Here is a 13,312-nt window from a genome sequence, read left to right as displayed (position 1 = left end):
TGAAAACAAATTCAGAGTAATGATAGTAAAGATGATCCAGAATCTTGGAAATAGAATGGAGGCATGGATTGAGAAAATAAAAGCAACATTTAACAAAGATCTAGAAGAACCAAAGAACAAACAGAGATGAACAACACAATAACTGGAATGAAAAATACACTAGAAGGAATCAATAACAGAATGACTGAGGAAGAAAATGAGTAAGTGAGCTGGAAGACAGAATGGTGGAAATAATTGCCAAGGAGCAGAGTAAAGATAAAAGAATGAAAAGAATTGAAGACAATCTCAGAGACCTCTGGGACAACTCTAAATGCACCAACATTCGAATTATAGGAGTCCCAGAAAAAGAAGAGAAAAAGAAAGGGTCTGAGAAAATATTTGAAGAGGTTATAGTGGAAAATTCCCTAACAAGGGAAAGGAAATAGTCACCTGAGTCCAGGAAGTGCAGAGAGTCCCTAGGAGAAAAACATCAAGACACATATTAAACAAACAAACAAAAATTGAATTCAAAGAAAAAATATTAAAAGCACCAAGGGAAAAGCAAAAAATAAAATACAAAGGAATCCCCATAATGTTACCAGCTGATTTTTCAGTGGAAAGTCTGCAGGCCAGAAGGGAGTGGCAGGATATACTTAAAGTGATGAAAGAGAAAAAACCTACAACCAAGATTACCCTACCAATCAAGGATCTCATTCAGATGTGACAGAGAATCAAAATCTTTTCAGACAAGCAAAAACTAAGAGAATTCAGCACCACCAAACCAGCCTTACAACAAATGCTAAAGGAAATTCTCTAAGCGGGAAACACAAGAGAAGAAAAAGACCCACAAAAACAAACTCAAAACAATAAAGAAAATGGTAATAGGAACATACATATCGATAATAACCTTGAATGTAAATGGATTAAATTTACAGCCAAAAGACACAGGCTCACTGAATGTACACAAAAACAAGACCCATATATATGCTGCCTGCAAGAGACCCATTTCAGACCTAGGGACACATACAGACCGAAAGTGAAGGGATGGAAAAAGATATTCCATGCAAATGGAAATCAAAAGAAAGCTGGAGTAGCAATACTCATATCATATAAAGTAGACTTTAAAATAAAGACTGTTACAAGAGATAAGGAAGGACACTAAATAGTGATGAAGGCATCAATCCAAGAAGAAGATATAACAATTATAAATATTTATGCACCCAACATAGGAGCACCTCAATACATAAGGCAAATGCTAAGAGTCAGGAAAGGGGAAATCAACATTAACACAATAGTAGTAGGGGACTTTAACACCCCACACACACCAATGGACAGATCATCCAAACAGAAAATAAATAAGGAAACACAAGCTTTAAATGACACAACAGACCAGATAGTTTTAATTGATATTTATAGAACATTCCACCCAAAAGTGGCAGAATACATTTTCTTCTCAAGTGCACATGGAATATTCTCCAGGATAGATCACATCTTGGGTCCCAAATCAAGCCCTAGAAAATTGAAATCATATCAAGCATCTTTTCTAACCACAGTGCTATGAGATTGGGTATCAATTACGGAAAAATATTGTAAAAATAAATAAATAAATGGAGGCCAAACAGTGTGCTGCTAAATAGCAAAGATATCACTGAAGAAATCAAAGGAGAAACAAAAAAATACATAGAAACAAATGACAAACGAAAATACAATGACCCAAAACCTACTGGATACAGCAAAAGCAGTTCTAACAGGGAAGTTTACAGCAATTCAATCCCACCTCAAGAAACAAGAAAAATCTCAAATAAACAATCTAACCTTACACCTAAAGCAACTAGAGAAAGAAGAACAAAGAAAACCCAAAGTCAGTAGACGGAAAGAAATCATAAAGATCAGAGCAGAAATAAATGAAATAGAAATGAAGAGAACAATAGCAAAGATCAATAAAATTAAAAGTTGGTTCTTTGAGAAGATAAACAAAATTGATTAACATTTAGCCTCATCAAGAGAAAAAGGGAGAGGACGCAAATCAATAAAATTAGAAATGAAAAAGGAGAAATCACGACTGACACTGCAGAAATACAAAAGATTATGAGACTACTTCAAACAACTATATGCCAGTAAAATGGACAACCACAAAGAAATGGACAAATTCCTGGAAAAGTACAATTTTCCAAGACTGAACCAGGAAAAATTAAAAAATATAAACATACCTATCACAAGTATTGAAATTGAAACTGTGATTAAGAATCTTCCAACAAACAAAAGCCCAGGACCAGATGGCTTCACAGGTGAATTCTATCAAACATTTAGGGAAGAGCTAACACCCATCCTTCTCAAACTCTTCCAAAAAATTGCAGAGGAAGGAACATTCCCATATTCATTCTATGAAGACACCATTACCCTGATACCAAAACCAGAAAAAGATTTCAGAAGAAAAGAAAATTACAGACTAGTATCACTGACGAACATAGATGCAAAAATCCTCAACAAAATACTAGCAAACGTTAAAAGGATCGTACACCATGATCAAGTGGGATTTATCCCAGGAATGCAAGGATTCTTCAATATATGCAAATCAAGGAATAAAAACAATATGATCATCCCAATAGATGCAGAAAAAGCTTTTGACAAAATTCAACACCCATTTATTTTTTATTTATTTTTTTATTTTATTTTTATTTTTTATTTTTTGCTTTATAACAAATTTAATCAGTTATACATATACATATGTCCCCATATCCCCTCCCTTTTGCATCTCCCTCCCACCCTCCCTATCCCACCCCTCCAGGCGGTCACAAAGCACCGAGCTGATCTCCCTGTGCTATGCGGCTGCTTCCCACTAGCTATCTACCTTACGTTTGGTAGTCAACACCCATTTATGATAAAAACTCTCCAGAAAATGGGCATAGAGGGAAACTACCTCAACATAATAAAGACCATATATGACAAACCCACAGCAAACATCATACTTAATGGTGAAAAACTGAAAGCATTTCCACTAAGATCAGGAACAAGACAAGGATGTCCACTCTCACCACTGTTATTCAACATAGTTTTGGAAGTCCTAGCCACAGCAATCAGAGAAGAAAAAGAAATAAAAGGAATACAAATTGGAAAAGAAGAAGTAAAGCTGTCACTGTTTGCAGATGACATGATACTATCCACAGAAAATCCTAAAGATGCCACCAGAAAACTACTAGAAATAATCAATGAATTTGGTAAGGTTGCAGGATACAAAATTAATTCACAGAAATCTCTGACATTCCTATACACTAACAATGAAAAATCAGAAAGAGAAATTAGAAAACAATTCCATTTATCACTGCAACAAAAAGAATAAAATACCTAGGAATAAACCTACCTAAGGAGGCAAAAGACTTAAACTCAGAAAACTATAAAACACTGATAAAAGAAATGAAAGGTGACATAAACAGATGGAGAAATATACCATGTTCTTGGATTCGAAGAATCAATATTGTGAAAATGACTATGCTACCGAAAGCAATCTACAGGTTCAGTGCAACCCCTATCAAGCTACCAACAGCATTCTTCACAGAATTAGAACAAACAATTTTACAATTTGTATGAAAATGGAAAAGACCCTGAAAAGCCAAAGCAATCTGGAGAAAGAAAAACAGAGCTGGAGGAATTAGGCTCCCCAACTTCAAACTATACCACAAAGCTACAGTAATCAAGACAGTATGGTACTGGCACAAAAACAGAAATATAGATCAATGGAACAGGATAGAAAGCCCGGACATAAACCCATGTACCTATTGTCAACTAATCTATGACAAAGGAGGCAAGAATATACAGTGGAGAAAAGACAGCCTCTTCAATAAGTGGTGCTGGGAAAACTGGACAGCTACATGTAAAAGAATGAAATTAGAACACTACCTAACACCATACACAAAAATAAACTCCAAATGGATTAAAGACCTAAATGTAAGACCAGGCACTATAAAACTCTTAGAGTAAAATGTAGGAAATACACTGTTTGACATAAACCACAGAAGACCTTTTCCTAGAGTAATGAAAATAAAAATAAACAAATGCAACCTAATGAAACTTAAAAGATTTTGCACAGCAAAGGAAACCATAAACAAGGTGAAAAGACACCCTCAGAATGAGAGAAAATATTTTCAAATGAAGCAATGGACAAAGGATTAATCTCCAAAATATATAAACAGCTCATGGAGCTCAATATCAAAAAACAAACAACCCAGTTAAAAATATGGGTGGAAGACCTAAATAGATAGTTCACCAAAGAAGACATACAGATGGCCAAGCAGCACATGAAAAGATGCTCAACATCACTAAACATTAGAGAAATGCAAATCAAAACTACAATGTGGTATAACCTCACACCGGTCAGAATGGCCATCATCAGAAAATCTACAAACAATAAATGCTGGAAAGGGTGTGGAGAAAAGGGAATGCTCTTGCACTGTTGGTGGGAATGTAAATTGATACAGCCACTATGGAGAACAGTATGGTGATTCCTTAAAAAACTAAAAATAGAACTACCTTATGACCCAGCAGTCCCACTACTGGGCATATACCTTGAGAAAACCATAATTCAGAAAGAGTCATGTATCGCCATGTTCACTGCAGCACTGTTTACAATAGCCAGGAAATGGAAGCAACCTAAATGTCCATCGACAGACGAACGGATAAAGAAGGTGCGGTATATATATATACAATGGAATATTACTCAGCCATAAAAAGGAACAAAATTGGGTCATTTGTAGAGATGTGGATGGACCTAGAGTCTGTCATACAGACCTAGAGTCTGTGATAGAGTGAAGTAAGCCAGAAAGAGAAAAACAAATACTGTATATTATAACGCCTATATGTGGAATCTAGAGAAATCGTACAGATGAACCTATTTGTAGGGCAGGAAGAGAGATGTAGACGTAGAGAATGGACATGTAGACACAGGGTGGGAGGGGGAGGGGGGATGAACTGAGAGAGTAGTACTGATGTGTGTAAAAAAGATAGCTAGTGGGAACCTGCTGTATAGCACAGGGAGCACAGCTCAGTGCTCTGTGACGACCTAGAAGGGTGGGAGGGAGGTCCAAGAGGGAGGGGATATAGGTATACATATAGCTGATTCACTTCATTGTACATCATAAACTAACACAACACTGTAAAGCAATTTTACTCCAATTAAAAGAAAATTAAAAAATAAAATTATCCAATGAGGAAACTATAAAAAAAAAGGATTTTATGAAGAGGCGCTGCCCAGTGTCACAATATTTTTGACTGTCATCTCCCAATTCCTCCCTGAACTCATCACTAAAGTAACCTAAATTCCATTGAAAACAACTAGAATCAGTAACACCAGAACCAGGAGAGGGAGGTTTGTGAAATTTGCATTGTCAGGGGTCTGATCTTCTTTATGACTTTCTACCACTGCAAAATCATTCAGAAGCCCTACATATTTCACATTTCTAACTATTCCAAATTCCTGGTGTGTGTATTTTAATTTCTTATGTATTATTTTTAAGAACCAATATCCATATATCAAAAATCTTTTTTCACATAGATTTTATAATAAAAAATTTTTAAAAATACTTGATTTTCCTGTCCCATAACCATTGCAGTCTAATGCAGAAATTTGCCTTGATAGAAGGAAAAATACAGAATAAAAAGAAACGTATGTTCCATCATAAAAATTTTAACTTGGAGAAGAAAACGGGCAATTACATAAACAAGTCAATTCAGCCTCAGGGAATGTGTAACTCATTACACAGAAATGTGTAACCACATTTCTGGTTGAAACCCAGCTGAAAAGGGAGAAGAAACAGATATTAAACGTTTCTGCATAATTCATCCCAATTCTGTATGAATATTAATCCTCTATGTGATTAATATTAGGTTGTTTTATTAGCATTCATTGACCTCTTTAATGAATGATCCACCCAACACCTACTGACTCAGAATATCTAAAAATGGGGATAGCTTCATGTTTATTTAAAAATAGAATTTAAAAGTTACAGAGGTGATTCTGATGCAGGCCGCACTCAAAAAAAAGCCCTGTGTATATCACTGGTGCACTAGTCCTCTATTAGGTGGAACACTTTTCTTGGGTATTTTCAGACCGTTTTTCTCTAGCTCATTTAGTGATATTGTTTCATACATTTGTAATGCAGTTAGATTCTTTTGTCATAGACTGCAATCCACCCTATGATCCTCTGACCTCCTAAATGATTTTCTCAAATGTAAGAAATATATACATTAAGGCTCATTCTCTGTGCTGTAAATTTCTATGGGCTTTTGACAATGTACAGTCCATCATTACAGGGTCATACAGAATGGTTCTGGCTGGACTTAGAATATTGTGCTCTTGCATCATGCAATTGCTTTAGTGGATGCAATGTCCTCCCCATGCCTGCTTTGCTCAATCAAATTGTCATTAGACCTAGAGCAAATACCAAGTATTAACGTTGAAGTTGATTGTAACTGAATATTTGTACGGGCCTTTCTCTGGGTATATAACACTCCAACTTGTTCTTTAGCATGTGGTGTAATGAGATGCTGCCCTCCAGGAAAAACATCAAATGAAGCACCTGAGCTTGAGACTTGAGGAAGAATTAAAACCATGTTCACATTTATGGTACCTAATAAATAGCAAACAGAATAAAAATGTTAAAAAGGTAGCAACAAGGGCTTCATTTGAAAGATATTTTTTCCTTTAGCTTAATATATATTTCTATGCTATTGTTGCTTACTCTTGAGAAAATTTACAGATAAAAGATTTAAAAATATGTTCAAGAGAAATTTAGGTTCATATACTTGTAAGCAGTACACTTGCTTTGATGACAAAAATTATCATTATCCCTCTGTTGCTGTGTTTCCCTCAATACAGGTCACTAACAATAAATTAGTTGACCTTAAGGTTAGGGTTCCCAGATTCATTATATCAGCAGAATTAGAGAGAAGATTACAAAAGTCCCTGGAAAGGAGACCTCACATTTCCTTGCAAGTACAGATACCTTACAAATTAGTCTAGGAGCTCACAACCTTGAACTTGGGAAAGAGAATAGGCAGAAATCAATACTGAATATTTAAAGGTAACAACGTTTGGGAGAAAAACTTAGTCTCACAGCAAATTCCTGAATCCGAACAGAGAAGAATATATATCTCTGAGGAAAATACTTTATCCATCACTCAGGAATCACCAGTATATGAGGTTTTAAAAATGCCAAGTTTGTTTTCCTTAAATTAGGAAAACGTCTATTTTACTAAACCATGCTCACCCAGAAGTAAATTCTTCTAAATCTACATTTTCCTGTGAAGGTTAATCTCTGCCACTCAACTATGCACCTTGCAAAGTTAAGCCCAAGACAGAGCATTCTTTGAAGAGAAGATAAAGGCTTGGAAATATCAAGAGAGATTATTCAACTGAGAGGAGAAAATCAGTAAATCTTTTATAATGTGAATTTTGCTTTGACGAATTCTTAAAAGAGCCATTTGTACCTCTTCATTTAGACTCTCCATTGATTAATGGAAACGAAAAACTAATTCTCTCCCTTCCCGCCTGCGCTGCTTTAGAGACTCCGAAGAGAGTCAACAAAGGACAGTGGGACCCTCTAGTTCTTTGTCCACAATAACTGAGCATCTTGGGTTGGAAGAAAAGGGAATGTTGATTTCCTGGGCTTGTTTAGCTTTGCTTTTTTAATTGCTAAATGCCAGCCTGGGAATTCTGCCTAAAATGGTAATAAGTTGCATTTATACTACACCTTTCATCCAGAAGGCACATGCTTCCCTCGGTTCTGAAATACAGCCATCCTGGAGCTGAAAAGCAGTAACTGTTTTAATGTTGAACGTTTATTCAGTGCCATGATTATACAAGGTGGAAGAAATTGTTTGAAACAGAACCAAAATATTGCAGTAACAAAGACTGTGGGCTGCGCGTTTTGAAAATATACTAGATGCAGTCTGTCTTGTGCTTCCCTTTGCAAACTGAGTATAGACCACTTTTGAATCCTGGGATTCTGAAGATGCCCACTTTTGTGTTCCCTAGTTTGGGTTCAACACATTTTGCAAAAAAAATCAGGAGGAATGAATTGATATTAAGTCATTTCTTTTAGGAAAATCTGATATTTAGAATGCACACCAAGAAGAATGATGGTGAAAAAGAATTCTCTCATTTTACCCCTCCTGAAGGCATTTCTATCTCTGAAAAGAGCAGGTAAAGAAAAACAGGATGGCAAAGACTCACTCTGGAACTCCTGAACAGGTATCTCATAGCTGATTCCTCTTCTGCTAGCCCAAGAAACAGGCATGACATCTGTCACTGGGCTAAAAAATTATTAGGTCAGAAACTTAGTCTTGCTCATTGCTATGATCCCCAGGAACCAGATAGTACCTGGAGATAATAGATCCTCAATAAATGCTTGTTAAATAAATGAAAGATTGGTCTTCTTGCTCTGAAAACATGTGGACCAAGGCCTGTGAAGTTTTCAGCTACTGCTTGCATAGAGATCTGTTTTTACCTGAACAGCAAGGGAAGGAAAACAAATAATGACAAGGGTAGTAAGAAAGTATGAAGGGCTGATTTGTGAGATGTTGAAAAAAAGTGTTCATGTGCCCTCCAAATACCAGACCCCTCCCAGTTTACTGCTGTCAGTAATCACATTTCATTACAGTGCTCCACAGAAAAATAATTGAAGACTTATGAGTCATTTACATCTGTGCCTAAAATGAGGTTACGCTGTCCTTTCCTGTGAGCAGGTTTTGAAAAGGGAACAGCCGAGGGAAAACAAGTTATCAAATAATATCCAGTACAGGGGCTTAGGAGTCTGGATTCCAGGCCCTGCCAGCATTGGCTGGATGTGTGAGATTTCCAAGCCCTTCATTCTTTCTTGGACTCAGCTTCCTCATCTGTAAAGTGAGAAGCATGGATCCAATTGACCTCGGTGATCTCAGTGAGAGTCCACAGATCAGCCATTTTGCCTTTTATGGCCCTAGAATCTAAATCTGGTATCTAGATTAACATTATCTACTTCTTTTTTCCCTTAAGTAGCTTTGTCATGGCACAGGTACACACATCTCAGTAAATGACCATCTACTCACTCTCTTGCTGCTTGAGCACCCTGGGAAACCCTACCTGGTCTAGAGAGATGACTAGCCCAGACAAAATGTACTAAAATAAAGATCAGCATTTTCAGCTTGCCTATTTTATACTTGAGGCAACTGTGTCTCAGAGAGGTTAAGTGACTAGCATAAGTTGTCCAGCCAGCAAGAGAAGAAAAAAATGTTACTTAAACTCAGGCCTCTGGGATCCCAGTTGAGGTTTCCCACACCACTTCTCCCTATATCTTTATAGCTGAGTAAGTTTTAAAACCATTTCTGGGGTTGATAAAAGTCTTCTTTTTTCTTTAAGTAAAATTTCCCAGTTTTACTGGGGACACTGAAAGTACTACAGGAAAGATATTTTCTGACTTTAATGAGCAAAGAAATGCCTCCTGAAGCTTGTTAAAACCTGTCTACACTACCTGCACCAGAATCATTACTGATGTAAGACATTCAAAGTCTGGAATTATGCTGTTATCTCATAAAATACATAATTTGAGCCAATCCTGACAAATATTGGTATCCCTTTATTCAAGCATAGCTTTCAACTTCCAGAGAGTTAATAAATTGGATTCTAACAGTCTTTAGAGAATATGCAATAAGATAAAAACATCTTCCAAAAATTTACGGTATACCTTAGGATGAGGTGAAACATCAGCCACCATTGCAGATGCATTTATGGGATCTTTAGAGTAGCACACTTCATCATGAACAGCTCTGTGATTCAGTATGGCATTAATAATGGAAAGAACAACCTTTAAAATAAAGTAAATGCATTTGGAACCGTTACTGAGGTGATATCTGTCTCCAAAAACTCAGTTAATAACTTGCGAGTTGATATGATATATTCCTTAGCCTATCCTGTCAGGAAAGATTTATCTTTTGTGTTAAACTTCAAGCTGAAAAATTAAAATAAAACTTGATATCTCTGCGGTAAACTGCCTTCCTCCATTTCCTTCCCCTTTTTAATTTCTATTATTACCAACTTTAGAATTGTTTCTTTGACCCTATGCAATATTTCAATAAGTGGTTTAGATGCCAGATGACTGCCAAAACAAAGCTGTAAATAAACTATGCCTATGCACGTACACATATACATCTCAAGGTGTTAATCAAAAAGGACATAAATCACGAACGCATTTTGCCTTCATACAAATGAAAGTTACAACCACGTGTCCAATGTATTTTAGTCCTATTACTTTTCTTTACAGCTGCTGTCTCAAACTGTTTCAGAGGCCATGAGTTCATTTGAATATTCTTGCTTAGTACCCAGTAAGTCTCCCTTTATTCCTCCATGCTCCCAAGGCAGTGCTCCATGCGTACGTGTCGTGTAAACAGAAATGCTGAAATATGGAAAAGAGAATCTTTTTTCATTTTCTCTTCCCCCTTCTCCTCCCATTTTTTTCATTTCCCCCTCTTTTCCCTTCCCTCTCCTTCCTCCCATCTCCACTCCCCTCTCTTCCACCTCCCCCATCTCTCACCTTCCAGCTTCTCACTCCTTGAATGCCTTCTTTCTTTTCTCCCCAACATACCTGAGTGAGCAGTCAGGAAGAGCTGAAGGGAAAAAAGGTGTTGAACATCTGTGACCCTTTCCTCCAAAACTAAATTAACAGCCTGTAAAAGAATTCACAGTGATTCTAACAGAGCTCCCTGAAGGGAAAAAAATTACTTTCCTTTATTAATATAGTTGCCAACCAATAAAGTCTGAGTGTATCAAGATGAATCCCACATTGGCCAACAAAACCTATATACAAAACATGGTTGAATAAACTTGACCCTGCTTGCTTTCCACACACTGCTCATTAGCAGGAAAAGGCGAACAACAGAAGGATCCTTTGGGCACTGTGCTGAGGTAATTTTATAAATGCCACAGTCATGTTTTATTACAATACCAAGATAAGGCACTTACAAGGCTACATTTTCCAGATCTCATCAGAAAGAAAACAGAAGCTTAAAATTCTAGAAGACTACTAAAAAGACAGACTTCAATACCATGCCATATTTTAAAAAAAGAAAAAGAAAGGCATTTTTCTAAAGGCTAATAAAGAAAATTTTTTTTAAAATTGACAAATCAATAAAAATATATCCCATTTCCATTCTACGGCTAATAATATTCAAATTATAAAACTAAAGTCTATCCTTTTCATGCTTTTTCCTTATATCCAGTGATATGCCTCACCTGTCTGTCACACAGATGAGAAAAGAAATATCTAACAGTCCTCCAGGTCAGCTAATTATCTAAGAATTGGACATACCAGAACTGTCAAATTCCCATTTTTTTTTTTCTTCTTTCCTTCCCCAAGACATGTTGGATGGTGGGGGGCAGGGCTGGTGTGGGGAGGAGGGGGACTGGAATTCCCACAAGAATTTCTCTCATAAATAGGACATTAAAAATATCTGAAAAGGGAAAAGTAAAGCAGTGTTTTGATGTGGAATCTTGCAGCAGCTTACGAACCACATACGTGTGGTAAATAAAAGATGCAGTGGTTTTTCTTCCATTCAAACCACTCCTTTTGAACAAAAATATAAAAAGTCATTATCATCAACAACAACAAATACTTATGAAGTCCCCTATTATGAACACACCCATCTCATTCAGGATCAAATGAGTTATGGCACACAGGTGCTCTGAGACCTGAGCTCACCTGCCTCACCCACATACCCTTTGCTCCACCATCAGCAATTTCCCAAACAGCCCCTGCCTCAGTGAATTTCCACAGTCAGCGCCCTTTGTTGAAAAAGCCTGTCTTCACTTCCCTACTTGCCTAAATCCTATTCAACCATCTAGATTCAGGTCACACCCCACTTCCTTCAGGAGTCTTTCCTGATTTTAACATCTAAGTTACTATCACTATTCTGATTATTAAGGGCACACTTTATCCCTAACTAAGAACTTATTATTGCATTTTCCAGCACAGTCCTTAGAAAATGGAAGATGCCACAAGATTCTCCTTCAAGGAGCTTCAGTCACCTTGGGGATGGAAAACTCACCAAAGAAAACCACACAGGGCTATACTTAAGGGTACAATGCAGAATGTAAGAAGAGTTCAGAGTAAGAAGAAACGGAATAAGTTTAGGACACAGGAGCAGACAGCATGTTCAGTGAGAGTCATTTAATGTTCAAAGGGCACCTATAAGGTATCATCAAGAATGTGGTTCCTTGACTCTTGCACTGGTGGTGGGAAAGTAAACTGATACAGCCACTATGGAGGTTCCTTAAAAAACTAAAAATAGAATTTCCATATGGCCCAGCAATCCCACTACTGGGCATATACCCAGAGAAAACCATAATTCAAAAAGACACATGCACCCCAATGTTCATTGCAGCACTGTTTACAATAGCCAGGACATGGAAACAACCTAAATGCCCATCAACAAACAAATGGATAAAGATGTGGTACATACATACAATGGAATATTATTCAGCCATAAAAAGAAACGAAATTGGGTCATTTGTAGAGATGTGGATGGACCTAGAGACTATCATACAGAGTGAAGTAAGTCAGAAAGAGAAAAACAAATATCGTATATTAATGCATATACGTGGAACCTAGAAAAATGGTACAGATGAAGTAGTTTGCAAGGCAGAAATAGAGACACATGTAGAGAATGAACATATGGACACCAAGGTGGGGGAAGTGGGGGGGGATGAACTGGGAGACTGGGATTGACATATATACACTAGTATGCATAAAATAGATAACTAATATGAACCTGCTATATAAAAAAATAAAATTAAATTTAAAAATTAAAATTAAGAGAAAAAGAATGTGGTTCCTTGAGGGTCACTGAGATTGGAAAACCTTTTCCACAAATATGATAAACTCTACTACAGAAGAACAAGTGAATACCTCTAAGTAAAAATTAAGCTTTTTATTACTTTATGCCTTCATGTGACACCTTTGGGGAAAATATTGAACTTGTCTGTTAAAAAAATACATAAAAAACAACAAACATACAAACAAACAGCCTTACAATGAAGTTTACTGTTAAAAGTGTTTCTAAAACTAAGAGAATTCACTGTGGAATTGGAAAATACCATGATGCTTTAGAGATCAATTAATTAGTCCTCAGCACCTCATCAATCCTAGTTATTCAAGATTTAACCAGGAGTAATGGGAATAAATTAGGAAGAAAATTTATGCTGAATATCAGGAACATTTTCTTAACCATTAAATCAATTAGACAATAGAATTTAAAATTAGATATTTAATGTGAAAGATGGAACCAGGAAGAGAAAATACAATATCAA

Source organism: Mesoplodon mirus, assembly GCF_964341445.2.
Source record: "Mesoplodon mirus genome assembly, chromosome: 1".
NCBI lineage: Eukaryota > Metazoa > Chordata > Mammalia > Artiodactyla > Ziphiidae > Mesoplodon > Mesoplodon mirus.
This window is presented reverse-complemented; position numbering follows the sequence as displayed.